The sequence below is a fragment of the Rhamphochromis longiceps genome, linkage group LG1, assembly GCF_057381845.1.
Source record: "Rhamphochromis longiceps isolate RC_006_pf linkage group LG1, R_longiceps_female_GT1.1, whole genome shotgun sequence".
Lineage (NCBI taxonomy): Eukaryota > Metazoa > Chordata > Actinopteri > Cichliformes > Cichlidae > Rhamphochromis > Rhamphochromis longiceps.
Genome location: NC_140557.1, coordinates 3,424,223 through 3,435,941, shown reverse-complemented (window position 1 = coordinate 3,435,941; position 11,719 = coordinate 3,424,223).

Below are 11,719 nucleotides of genomic sequence, written 5' to 3'. Positions count from 1 at the left end.
GCAGCCTGACTGCTTGTTACCTGTAGTTCAGGGTCTGGCTGCTGGGGAAGACATTCGCTCAGCTTTCAGTCTGGCTCTTAGCGTTAGCATGCTGTCTTGCGCGTTAGCATGCTAGCATCCGTTGCACTGCAGACTTACTTGTTGTTCTTAGAGTATTTAAAAGTACAGCGTTTCTTCTTCAGTAACTTCTCACTCACTATGTGTTCACAGACCTCTCTGCACTGAATCACACTTGTTATTAATCTCTGTCTCTCTTCCACAGCATGTCTTTATCCTGTCTTCCTTCTCTCACCCCAACTGGTCACAGCAGATGGCCCCGCCCCTTCCTGACCCTGGTTCTGCTGGAGGTTTCTTCCTGTTAAAAGGGAGTTTTTCCTTCCCACTGTCACCAAACTGCTTGCTCATAGGGGGTCATATGATTATTGGTTTTTTCTCTGTATGTATTTCACCTTAAAATATAAACCACCTTGAGGCGACTGTTGTTGTGATTTGACACTATATAAATAAAATGTAATTGAATTGTAGTGCAAATGCTAGAACTGATAAGCTGGATTGATAGGCAGGCAGATTAACAATTCTATAGAACTGGACTACTGGGAACCAGTTTTCTGGAAGAAGCGGTTCTCGAGTCCCATCCTAACCACCATTTAGCAGGCTAGGATGCACCATAAAACTAGCCCATTCTAGGAGATCCCCGTGGGGTTGACAGATCGTTGGCAAAATCCCAATGCCAGACACCACAGGAAACCTGTAGAGGTCGTGTGAACATGCACAATATTTGGGAGATGGTTTTTAGTGTGGTCCTGTGACAGACTGTCCAATGTCTCCTGGAGAAGGCTGCAGCCCCCCCTGCCCTTCCTGAGAACCTGACCTGGATAAGCGGTGAAGAAAATGGAAGTGGGTGGATGGATGAATAGCTTTTAATGTTGTGGCTGTTCTGGGTGATAATCACTTGTGCTAATCTCAGATGCACCCCACCTGATTTTCTTCCACAATCAGGCCTTAAGGACATTTTTACTGTAAAACACAGTAACTCTCCAGCCATGTGCTGCTATATTTGACTAATTTACAGATGTAGCTGGGAGTGTAGTCACGGCATACAGCTGTAGTTTATTGAGCTAATGGTCCAGTTGGCCAAGTATTTTACGGCTAACTGTTGTTCTACATTGTGGATGATCTGAGGCAGCAGGAAAATGAAAAAAGTGTCCAGGACCCCAGAGGATCACGGGCCCGGGGATGTTTAACGTGACAGAAAGTCCTCTCAAGTATAGAGCTGCAGATGTGTTGCTCAGTGGCTTTGCTCTTTCAGATGCAGAGGAAAAACGAAACGACTGGAAAACATGTTTTCCAGATGTTTCTGTGCAAAGCCCTCTGCCAGATTCTCGGAGGAGGTGGATTTTAAACAAACGTATCTTGGCGATGGAGGACGAGGCCATCGCTCATTTTTATGTTTGAAGTTTCAAATGTTTTCACGTCTCCCCATCTGGTGAGGAAGAGAGAGCAAAGCATCGTGGGAAGAGAGTGAGTTCACCGCAAACGCTGTGATGGGTACCGTGGATGAGATCTGCACAGCGCTGAACAACAACCATCAGCAGGGAGACAAACACAAACATGCACACTGAAACACTTTCTTTTACACACCCACCTGCGTGCACACACACCTGGAAATATCGACTATATCGGCAGTAAATGAGCACAAACAGTCACATAGGACAGGTCAGGCAGTGCAGGATGACTGATTGCTCTTATTAGAAGTCTTTAACTTCAGCTCAAACCGGTGTGACTGCTTTTAAGCTGCAGCTTCAGTTTGGTTCAACTTTGACCTCAGCAGTCAGCCAACAGAAACGTGTTATCTGGATGTATTTTGTGTTTGCAAAGGGAGGAGCTGTTCCACTCACTCACTGATATCACACTGTTTTGTATGCAACACGACTTGAACACAAAGTACAGCAGCGTTCACAAACACTGCGTGTATCAGACGTGATTCTGAACTCTGTGACACAGTTTTATTCAACTCTGAGCTTCCTGGTTTTCTCAAACTCTCAAAAAATGATGACATGTTTTCTTAAAAAATAAATTTTTACAGAGTTATGACAGCCAGTGTTTTTAGTAACAGTCTATGGGATGAACATTACAGAGGGTGTGCTGTAATTTCCAGTCGGATCTGATGTTGGCACTGTTTGGTTATTGTTCCAATCTCCCAACACACTGATATCGAATAGTGTCTGCCTGACCTGTTGTCTCAGTAATATGGTGGACGTGTTGCTAGGCAAAAAGCTTTACAGGCTCCTCAACACTTGAATCATATTTTTTATTTCCAGGATATCTGCAAATATGCCTGCAAACATTCCTTCTCTACTTCCTGCAGTTTTGCAGTAGTTCCTGCACTACGACAAAAGCGCAGAGAGAATTTTTAGTTTTTATGAAAATATAGATATCCCATAAACTATGAGCATTCAGTCTAATGAGAGTCATTATACACAAATAGTTTCAAAGCTGCACCAAGGTCTTTCATTTTCCTGTTTAGACATAGTTCACCCTTGAGTCCTGCATCATACAGAGCACTAATCCATTGATGATCTGCTTTGGACCTGCAGCCATGACGTGCTAAAGTCTTCAGTTATTCCAGAATCAGCACCGCTGCAGCTAAAAATCTCCCCATACACACAACATTGGAGCAAAGCTTCCCTCGTTCCTTTCAGCCCCGTCGGATGTTAATGCTAAAAGGGAGCTCTTCCTTCCTACTGTTGCCATCTGTGGTTAATGGTGAATTTTCTGATTGTTGGGTTTTCCCACTAATATTGTAGATTTATTTTACTTTGCAGAGATTACGGGCCTTGATACAAAACGACTGTACTGAACTGAATTGCATTGCAAAGCATATAGTTGGGGCTGGATCAGGTGACCCTGAATCCTCCCTTAGTTGCACTGCAATAGGTCTAGGCTGCTGGAGGATTCCCATGATGCACTGTTTCTTCTGTTTATACACTTCTTTTTTTTTTTTTTTTTTTTTTTTGATCAAGGTCTTTTTATTGAACAAAGAATTGCTTCCAACAACAATTATGGCAAAATTAACAGACAGTTGTGCCCCCACCCCCCCAGAACAGTGTAACTAAAACCCAGCCAGAGAGGAAAGGAGAGACAAAATAACATAAAATAAAATAAAGTTACAGATACAAAGTAAATAATAAAATAAATGAACAACAGCAAGAGAAAAAAAAAAAAAAACCCCACTCACACGCACATTAAGCAATAGTATCCGGACTTAATCTTTCAAAGTAAGTAAGAAAAGGTTGCCATGTGTCATGGAACCGCCGAACCGAACCTTTTACAGTGTAGCGGATCTTTTCCAGCTGAGTATAGTACATGACATCCTTAACCCATTGCCCATATACAGGTGGAAGTGGCTCTTTCCATTTCAATAATATCATTCTACGGGCCAAAAGAGTGCAGAAGGCCAGAAGATCAGAGTGTGATTTGGAAAGACTGGCATCACAAGGCGTCACTCCAAAAATAGCTATAAACGGGCAGGGTGCAATTGGAACACCAAATATGTTGGATATGGTTTCAAATATGCTTTTCCAAAAGCTACCCAGTTTTGGACACGCCCAGAACATGTGAAATAGGGAAGCAGGCTCTCGTTTGCACCGGTCACATGTGGGGTCAAACCCATCCTTGATTTTGCTCAGTCTAGTTTTAGACCAATGGAGACGGTGAACAACTTTGAACTGAATCACCACATGTTTAAGGCAAATAGATGATGAAGAAATGCTATTGATTATCTTGTGCCAAGTCTCATCTGTAATCCGTTGGCCAAGATCACTTCCCCATCGTTCCCTAAGTGATTGCAATGTGGACAGCCTAAAATTACTCAACAGCTCATAAACATCACTTATAACCCGCTTAGCATTTGGCTTAAAATCAAAAATATCATCCAAAAGGGATGGTGGTGGACAGGACGGAAAGCAGTCAGTATTAGAAGCAACAAAATTCCTGAGTTGTAGATACCTGAAAAAGTGTGACTGAGGGATCTTGAACTTGTTCACCAGCTGTTCAAATGAGGAAAAGATATTGTCCGTGAAAAGAGCAGCCATTGACGTTATTCCCAGCTTTGTCCATATGTTAAATGCCTCGTCCGTCAAGGATGGGGAGAAAATGCAGTGTCTATGCGGTGGTGCATTAAGAGAGAGTTCAGTCTGTTTAAAGTGCCGTCTGAGCTGATACCATAACTTCAGTGAGTGGACAACAAGAGGATTCGTGGTGAAGCTGGAGATCGGTCTCGCCAGAGGTAATTTGGCACACAGCAAAGACACCAGGGAGGATTGACTCACCGATAGCCGCTCCAGTGTTACCCATGATGATGATAAATTATCATGGTCTTTCATCCAGTACAATAATGCTCTTATATTAGCTGCCCAGTAATAAAACAGAAAATTTGGGAGTGCCAAGCCTCCTGCGCTCCGCGGTCTTTGTAATACACTCTGTTTCAGCCTAGGTGGTTTTTTGTTCCAAATGAAGGAGGAGATTTGACTATTTAGATTATTAAAAAAAGACTTGGTTAAAAAAATTGGAAGACACTGAAAAAGATATAGAAATTTAGGGAATATAGTCATCTTAATGATATTTAATCTACCACCCAGCGAAAGAGGCAAGGACTCCCACTTTCCAAAATCCTCCTTTAGTTTAGACAATAAAGGAAGATAATTAGTTTTATACAAGTCTCTATGATTCTGCGTAATCCAAATGCCCAAGTATTTGAACTTGTTATAGCTGAGCTTGAAAGGTGCTAAAATAGACGAAAGTTCCCCGGTTATTGTACCTAAAGGCATTGCCTCACTTTTCCCGAAATTCACCTTATATCCGGAAATTGTCCCGAATTCCTTAAGTACATCTAAAAGTTTAGGGAGGCTATTTGAAGGGTTGGAAATAAACAAGAGCATGTCGTCGGCATAAAGAGAGACTTTATGCTCGATATCCCCACGACGTATTCCCTCAACCTCAACACAGTGTCTTAGCAATAGCTAGCGGTTCAATTGCGATGGCAAAAAGGAGAGGTGACAAAGGGCACCCCTGTCGTGTGCCACGCTGAAGCTGAAAAAAGGGGGACAGACTATTGTTGGTCCGAATGGCCGCTACAGGGTCACAGTACAATACTTTTATCCAGGATACAAAATTACTCCCGAGGCCAAATTTTTCAAGCGTATGGAAAAGAAAGTCCCATCTCACCCGATCAAACGCTTTCTCAGCATCAAGTGAAATAACAGTTTCCAATACAGTACCTTTGACGTGGCTATAGATTATATTTAATAAACGTCTAATATTAAAAAACGAGTACCTGTTTTTGATAAAGCCTGTCTGATCAGGTGAGATAATGGAGGGCAGATGTTTCTCTAAACGGCGGGCCAACACTTTAGCAAGGATTTTGGTGTCAGTGTTCAGCAGAGATATTGGACGGTATGAGCCACAATCTAAATGATCCTTATCCTTTTTTAGAATTAGGGAGATCACTGCCTGACGCATTGTTGGAGGCAAGGATTGTGAGAGGAAAGATTCTTCAAAAGTCGATTTTAACAATGGATTCAATTGGTTAGAAAACTTCTTAAAAAAATCGGAAGGATACCCGTCGGGGCCAGGTGATTTTCCAGACTGCATACTCCGTATGGCCATTTCAATTTCAGCATCAGAAATGGGCTCCTCCAAACTGGTGGCCGCATCTTCTCCTAAGGAAGGGATATCAAGTTTCTCAAAGAAATTTTCTAGAGCCAGGTCATCCTTAGCCGGGGGGGGAGCTGTATAAAGTCTGATAGTATCTAAAAAAACTATTATTTATACCTTGGTTATCCGTGCATCTTATTCCCTGGTCATTCCGGATCTCAGGGATAGCTTGATTAGCTGTTCTTTGTCGTAACTGATGAGCTAGCAGCTTGCCTGTTTTTTCTCCATGCTCATACGAGTAGCTACGCAACTTCGAAATTAGATACTCAGCCTGTTTTGTAGATAGAAGATTATATTCAGTTTGTAATTTCAGCCTACGTTTATATAATACCGGGTCAGGGGAATGGCTATATACAGCGTCTAGTTTAGTAATTTCGTCAGCCAATAGAGAGAGTTGCTCAGTATCCCTCTTCCTTTTGTTCGCACAGAATGAGATTATCTGGTCTCTCAGATATGCTTTTAGAGATTCCCAAACAGTTGATGGTGACATCTCTGGAGTTTGATTGATGGCAAGAAAGAAATCTATTTGAGACCTAATATAATTAACAAACTCTTCGTCTGCTAACAATACTGGGTTGAACCTCCATGGCCGATAATTGGAGTAGGCATTGGGAATACGCAGTGAAAGAACAACAGGTGAATGATCTGAAATCACCATGGCCTTGTAATCACAGTCTGTCACCAAAGGGAGGAGTTTTTTGTCCAGAAAGAAATAATCTATACGAGTATATGTTTTATGGACATTAGAAAAAAAAGAATATTGACTTGAAGTTGGGTTACGAAATCTCCATACATCAGCTAACCCGTAGTTATGAAGAAAACGCTGTATAACACGTGCTGATTTTGAAATAGGCGTGCATTTGTGCGAGCTGCGGTCCATAGCAGATAATGAGCAATTTAGGTCCCCACCAAGAATAATATTATGCGTTGCCATGTTGGGAAGCCGTGCAAAGACATTAGTGAAAAAACTATGATCGTCCCAGTTAGGGGCATAGACATTCGCTAAAATCAAGGGGAAACCATATAAATGTCCTACAACTACAACAAAACGGCCTGCAGGGTCTTCATCTACAGTTGTGGCTATAAATGGTAAAGTTTTGCTTATCAATATTGCTGTCCCCCGAGCTTTAGAATTAAATTTAGAGTGATATATCTGGCCTACCCATCCAGACTTGATTCGAAGATGATCAGAGGTACGCAGATGCGTTTCCTGGAGAAATGCTATATCCGTTCTAAGTCGTTGTAAATGAGTAATAACCTTTTTCCGCTTGACTGGATGGTTGAGTGATTTTACATTCCAGCTTACAAAATTTACCACCCGATCACTAAATGATCGCGCTGTGCTCATCCCTGCTCAAATAGTAAAATATGAAAGCTCCAGATGCACAACAGGCATAGGAGAAGAGGAAAGAGAGGGGAGGAAGAAGAAGGAAAAAAAAAAAAAAAAAAAGGGAAAAACAAAAAACACATTGATAAGTAAAATAAACATATCTGGCTGAAGCCCAAACCAAGAACACAATGAGCAATTACACCAGATCGAACATGGTGACTGCCAAACCCCCTGCAAACAGATCCACACATATAGCCTAGTGCTTGTTTGGGTTACTATAAGCCAGACTCTTAGGCTCCCGCTGGCCGCTTGACATAACATATCCTACAAAGAAAAATAGTCAATAAAATAGAAAAAGAAAATATATATATATATACACATACATATATCGACATCCAAACAAAGTATAGAACTTTTCTAAACCCAATGGTATTGCCATGAAATAAAATGAACCAAAATGTGTTTATGAAATAAGTTTAAATGTCTGAACAAGAAGTGTCTCTTCAAGCTTTTCATCACCGTGCGAACGCTACAACAAACAGTCATGTACACTCAGCCGTAACTGAGACAACCAACCGTAGCACTGGCGCTCCCACATAGAGCGACAGGCGCAGCCTCCTCAAACGTTGATGATATGTTCTTTAACATATTCCATTGCCTTCGCCGCATCCAGAAATTCTTTCTCCTCCCCGTTGTGCGTGATACAAAGTCGCGCTGGGAACCTGATCCCAAAACGGATACCTTCCTGCTCACGGAGAAGTTTCCGGACTTCTGTAAAAGCAGCCCGAGCTCGGGCCACCGAGGTCGTAAAATCCGGGAATATTGCAATCGGTTGTCCATTGAACCTCAGCGGAGCTTGGGTCCTGGCACGGCGTAGAATTTCCACACAGTCCTGGTAGTAATGAAGCTTGGCTATGATGGCCCGCGGGTTACCACCCGGCCTTCTCGGGGCCAGACTCCTGTGTGAGCGGTCGACAATAACATCTTTATCCATACCCAGCGCTTCACGTAGTAGCGCGGATACGGCCGTGGTGGAGCTCGAATCCGGGCCCTCCGGGACCCCCATGATACGGATATTGGATCTCCGCATCCTGCCTTCCATGTCATCACATTTATCTTTCAGGTCAGATAGCTCCTTCCTCAAAGTCTTCACCGTAGATTGCAAGGTGACCACCTCATCGCTCCACATTGACAGCCCGTCCTCTACTTCTTTCACCGTGGCCTTAACTCCATCCATTTCAGCGCGCGCTGCCGCCGTATTGTTAGCAATCTCATTTCTCACTTCTTGCACGTCAGCCCTAATGTTATCAAAATCTTCTTTCAGTGCATTCCTGAGTTCTTCTTTTAACACCACGCTGATATCATCTTTAATGGATTGAAGAAGCTCTAATTTCAGGGCATCAGTGTCCACAAAGCGCCCATCGCTCTGCTGAGCCCGTTCCTCAGTGGTCGCTGAGCCGGGCGCCGCCCTTGGGCCACCATTGGTATTCTCGCCCGAGGATGCGCCGGGCCTAGCCGCAGTTCCTCCGGTGTACTTGTATTTCCTTAGGTTCGATGCCATTTTGTCTCGAGTGAAGCTTTAATATAGTATATAAAACTGTTAGCTTCCCCTGTGACATAAAATGAGACTTTGTAGGTTGAAAAAAAACTATTTCTGAAACTCTGTTAGCGGGAGCCTTCAGAAACACGTCCTACTCCATTGCTGGCTCGCTAGCGCCCCCCTGTTTATACACTTCTATGCATTTATTTATTAGTTATTATTAATATCTGTCTCTCTTCAACAATATCTCTTGTCCTGTCTTCCTCCCCTCACCCCCCAACTGGTCTCAGAACATGACAGCGCCTCCCTGAGCCTGATTCTGCTGGAGGTTTCTTTCTATTAAAAGGGAGTTCTTCCTTCCCACTGTCACCAAAATGCTCGCTAATATGGTTTCATATAATTATTGGGGTTTTCTCTGTTTTCTTTGTATTATTGTAGGGTCTTCACATTACAATATAAAGCACCTCAAGGTGACTGTTGTTGTGATTAGGTGCTATATACACGAAACTGAATTTAATTGAGAGAGTCAATCTAAAAATAAGACAAGTGAGTACCAAATCACAATCAGTGGGAGGAAGCAGACGAGTGAACACTTATCCATCTCAGCCTGAGCTCAGCAGCAAATAACAATGAAGGACTGCACGATCAGGTTAACCGTGAAACAGAGAAGAAGAAAATCTCTTTGATGTTTGCATTCTGCAGAAAGTGATCCAGACTTGTTCTTCTCTCACTCAGGTTTGCTTACATTTATGTGGAAAAATGAAACCCACAAATATCTGCTCCGTCTGAATGATGTGCCTGATAAATCCTCGGTACCTGGGAGAAACAGCCCTTAGTCAGTCTGACCTTTTCTCCCACAGGACTGGGGTGGGGATGTTCGGTTTGTTAGCCTCCTTTAACGCCTGTTTCTTGTATAAAATTAGAACTTCTATGATTGGAAACATCGCTCAGTTCTGTTAACTAAATGTACGCATGTATGCCTTTTACAGTGTGGACACAGGATCTCATTTAACAACAGAAAATAGACAACAAAGAAACACAAACCTGCAACTGGATGCAAAAGACCACAGCGATTCACAGAGTGACACTTTGTGTAAGTGGGATAAAGCACCCACAGGTTTGGGTTTGGCAGTGTGTTGCAGTGCGTCAGCCCTGCGGTGAGTCTGCGGTCTGACATCGTGTCGTTCAGTGCTTTGCGGGATAAAGGACACGCATGTGATTCAAGCATCATCGTCAGGCAGCGCACGAAGCTTTTTGTGCTGCTGCTGGTTTTCGGATTAGGCCTAATGACCGAGCGAAGCTGATGTTCCAGTTTTCAGCAGACTGATGAGGATTCACCGCCCACACTCACACACACACACACACGCACACTGAGAAGGTTTATTTTTAGATAGTGACATGACTGCTCTGACAGCGGTGATAATTATGGGAACATGAGGAGGAGGAGGTGGGAGGACTCACTCTGTGTGCTTTCTGTGTCAGGCGGAGACGTTTGACTTTTCGCCAGTAAACCTTTATAACCCGCGGACATGCCAGCTCTGAACTTTGAATAGCAGAGAGAGACAGAAAAAAAAGAAAACCCCGTCCTCGTTAGTTTATTGAGCTCAGGCGATTATGATGTCATCGTGTCAATCATTCACCCCGTTTGAGTTTCAAGGCCGGCGGCTCGAGCTGCACATTCAGCTCTCTTCTCTTCGCACTCTGATAACCTTTTATCAATCCACAGCTCTTATCTGTCCACACACACTGATTTAACACCCTGCATGACTGAAGGTGAGCTCATATTTAAGAGTTGGGGGGAAAAAATGCTCCCAGCATTTAAAACCAAGAAAATATTTCATCATTTTCTGCACGATGACAAATGTTCTGTTTTCATTTTGATCTTTAATTTGAAATAAAATGACTAAGCTGAAAGAAAACAACAAAGACAGGAGGAGGTGAAGATGGATAATGTGTTAGGGAAAAGAAGGAGATAAGAGAGACTATTTTACATGAAAACATACCAATGTAAAGAAAAAGGGCAACAAGAAGTCAAGGCAGGACGAATGGAGATAAGTAAAGGTCGAGCACGGGTAAATAAAACTGCCGTGATTTTGTTTTTCAGTTTTAAAATCTGATCGTTTCAAATAGTTCAAACAGTTTGGGAGGCAGACACCCACTTAATTAGTACGACTGGGCTTCTGTGGGGCCTTATATGCTATCTCATATGCCTTCACTTCAGGTCACTAACTGTCGCTTACTGTTTCCAACAGTTTGTGGTTTGCTCTGTTTGTTGTTCACGGCGTCTCTGTGCTCATACTGCTTCATCTGTACATGGTGGAGGGAGTGTTATGGCATGGGTGTGTGTGGCTGCCAGGGGAACTGATGTTTACTGATCATGTGACTGCCGTCAGAGGTGACAGGATGAAGTGTGAAGTGTACAGAGCTGCACTCTCGGCTCACATTCAGACTAATGCAGCAAAGCTGCTCAGACGGAGCTTGGCGGTGCAGATGGAACCCACTGTGGTGGTAAAGAAAGACAAAGTTACCTCAGAAATAGTGTCACTGTCCAAAAACTGATGAGCAAAACATTAAATCTGCGCTGTAACTTGACGTGCACTTTTCTGTAAATGCACGCCCTGATCTCAGCAACTGTGGCCGATCTACGAGGAGTAAACATATGATATGTTTAGCACAATAAAAGCATTGGTGTTAGAGAAGCTTTAACAGGGATAACTGTATGTCGTTCGCTCATTATTAATGCAGTAGCTGCTGTTGTGACCTTTAACAGCATGCTGCATTTTTTTTATGTCAGATTGAACTTTTAGAAGTAACTAAAGCTGCTGAGCTGTGGAGCTCCTGCTGCAGTTTGACTTGGCTTCCACCACCAGGCTGCCCTCTGTTTGCTCAGAGTTTCAGCTCCGCTCAGTCTGCAGTGAGGCTGCAGAGAGCGGTAACCACGAGTAACCAGTGATCAGGCGTGATAAAACAGGTGACTTCAGCAGCCAATGAGGAAGCAGGAATTTTTCTCGCAGGCCTTTTCACAGTTTGACCTTTGGCTCTGTACTGATGACATCCCATCATGTCGTCTCTGCAGTGGTTAGTGGCTTTGTGGAAGGATTTGGGAGCAAAATCTCAAAAGAATCAAAGAAACA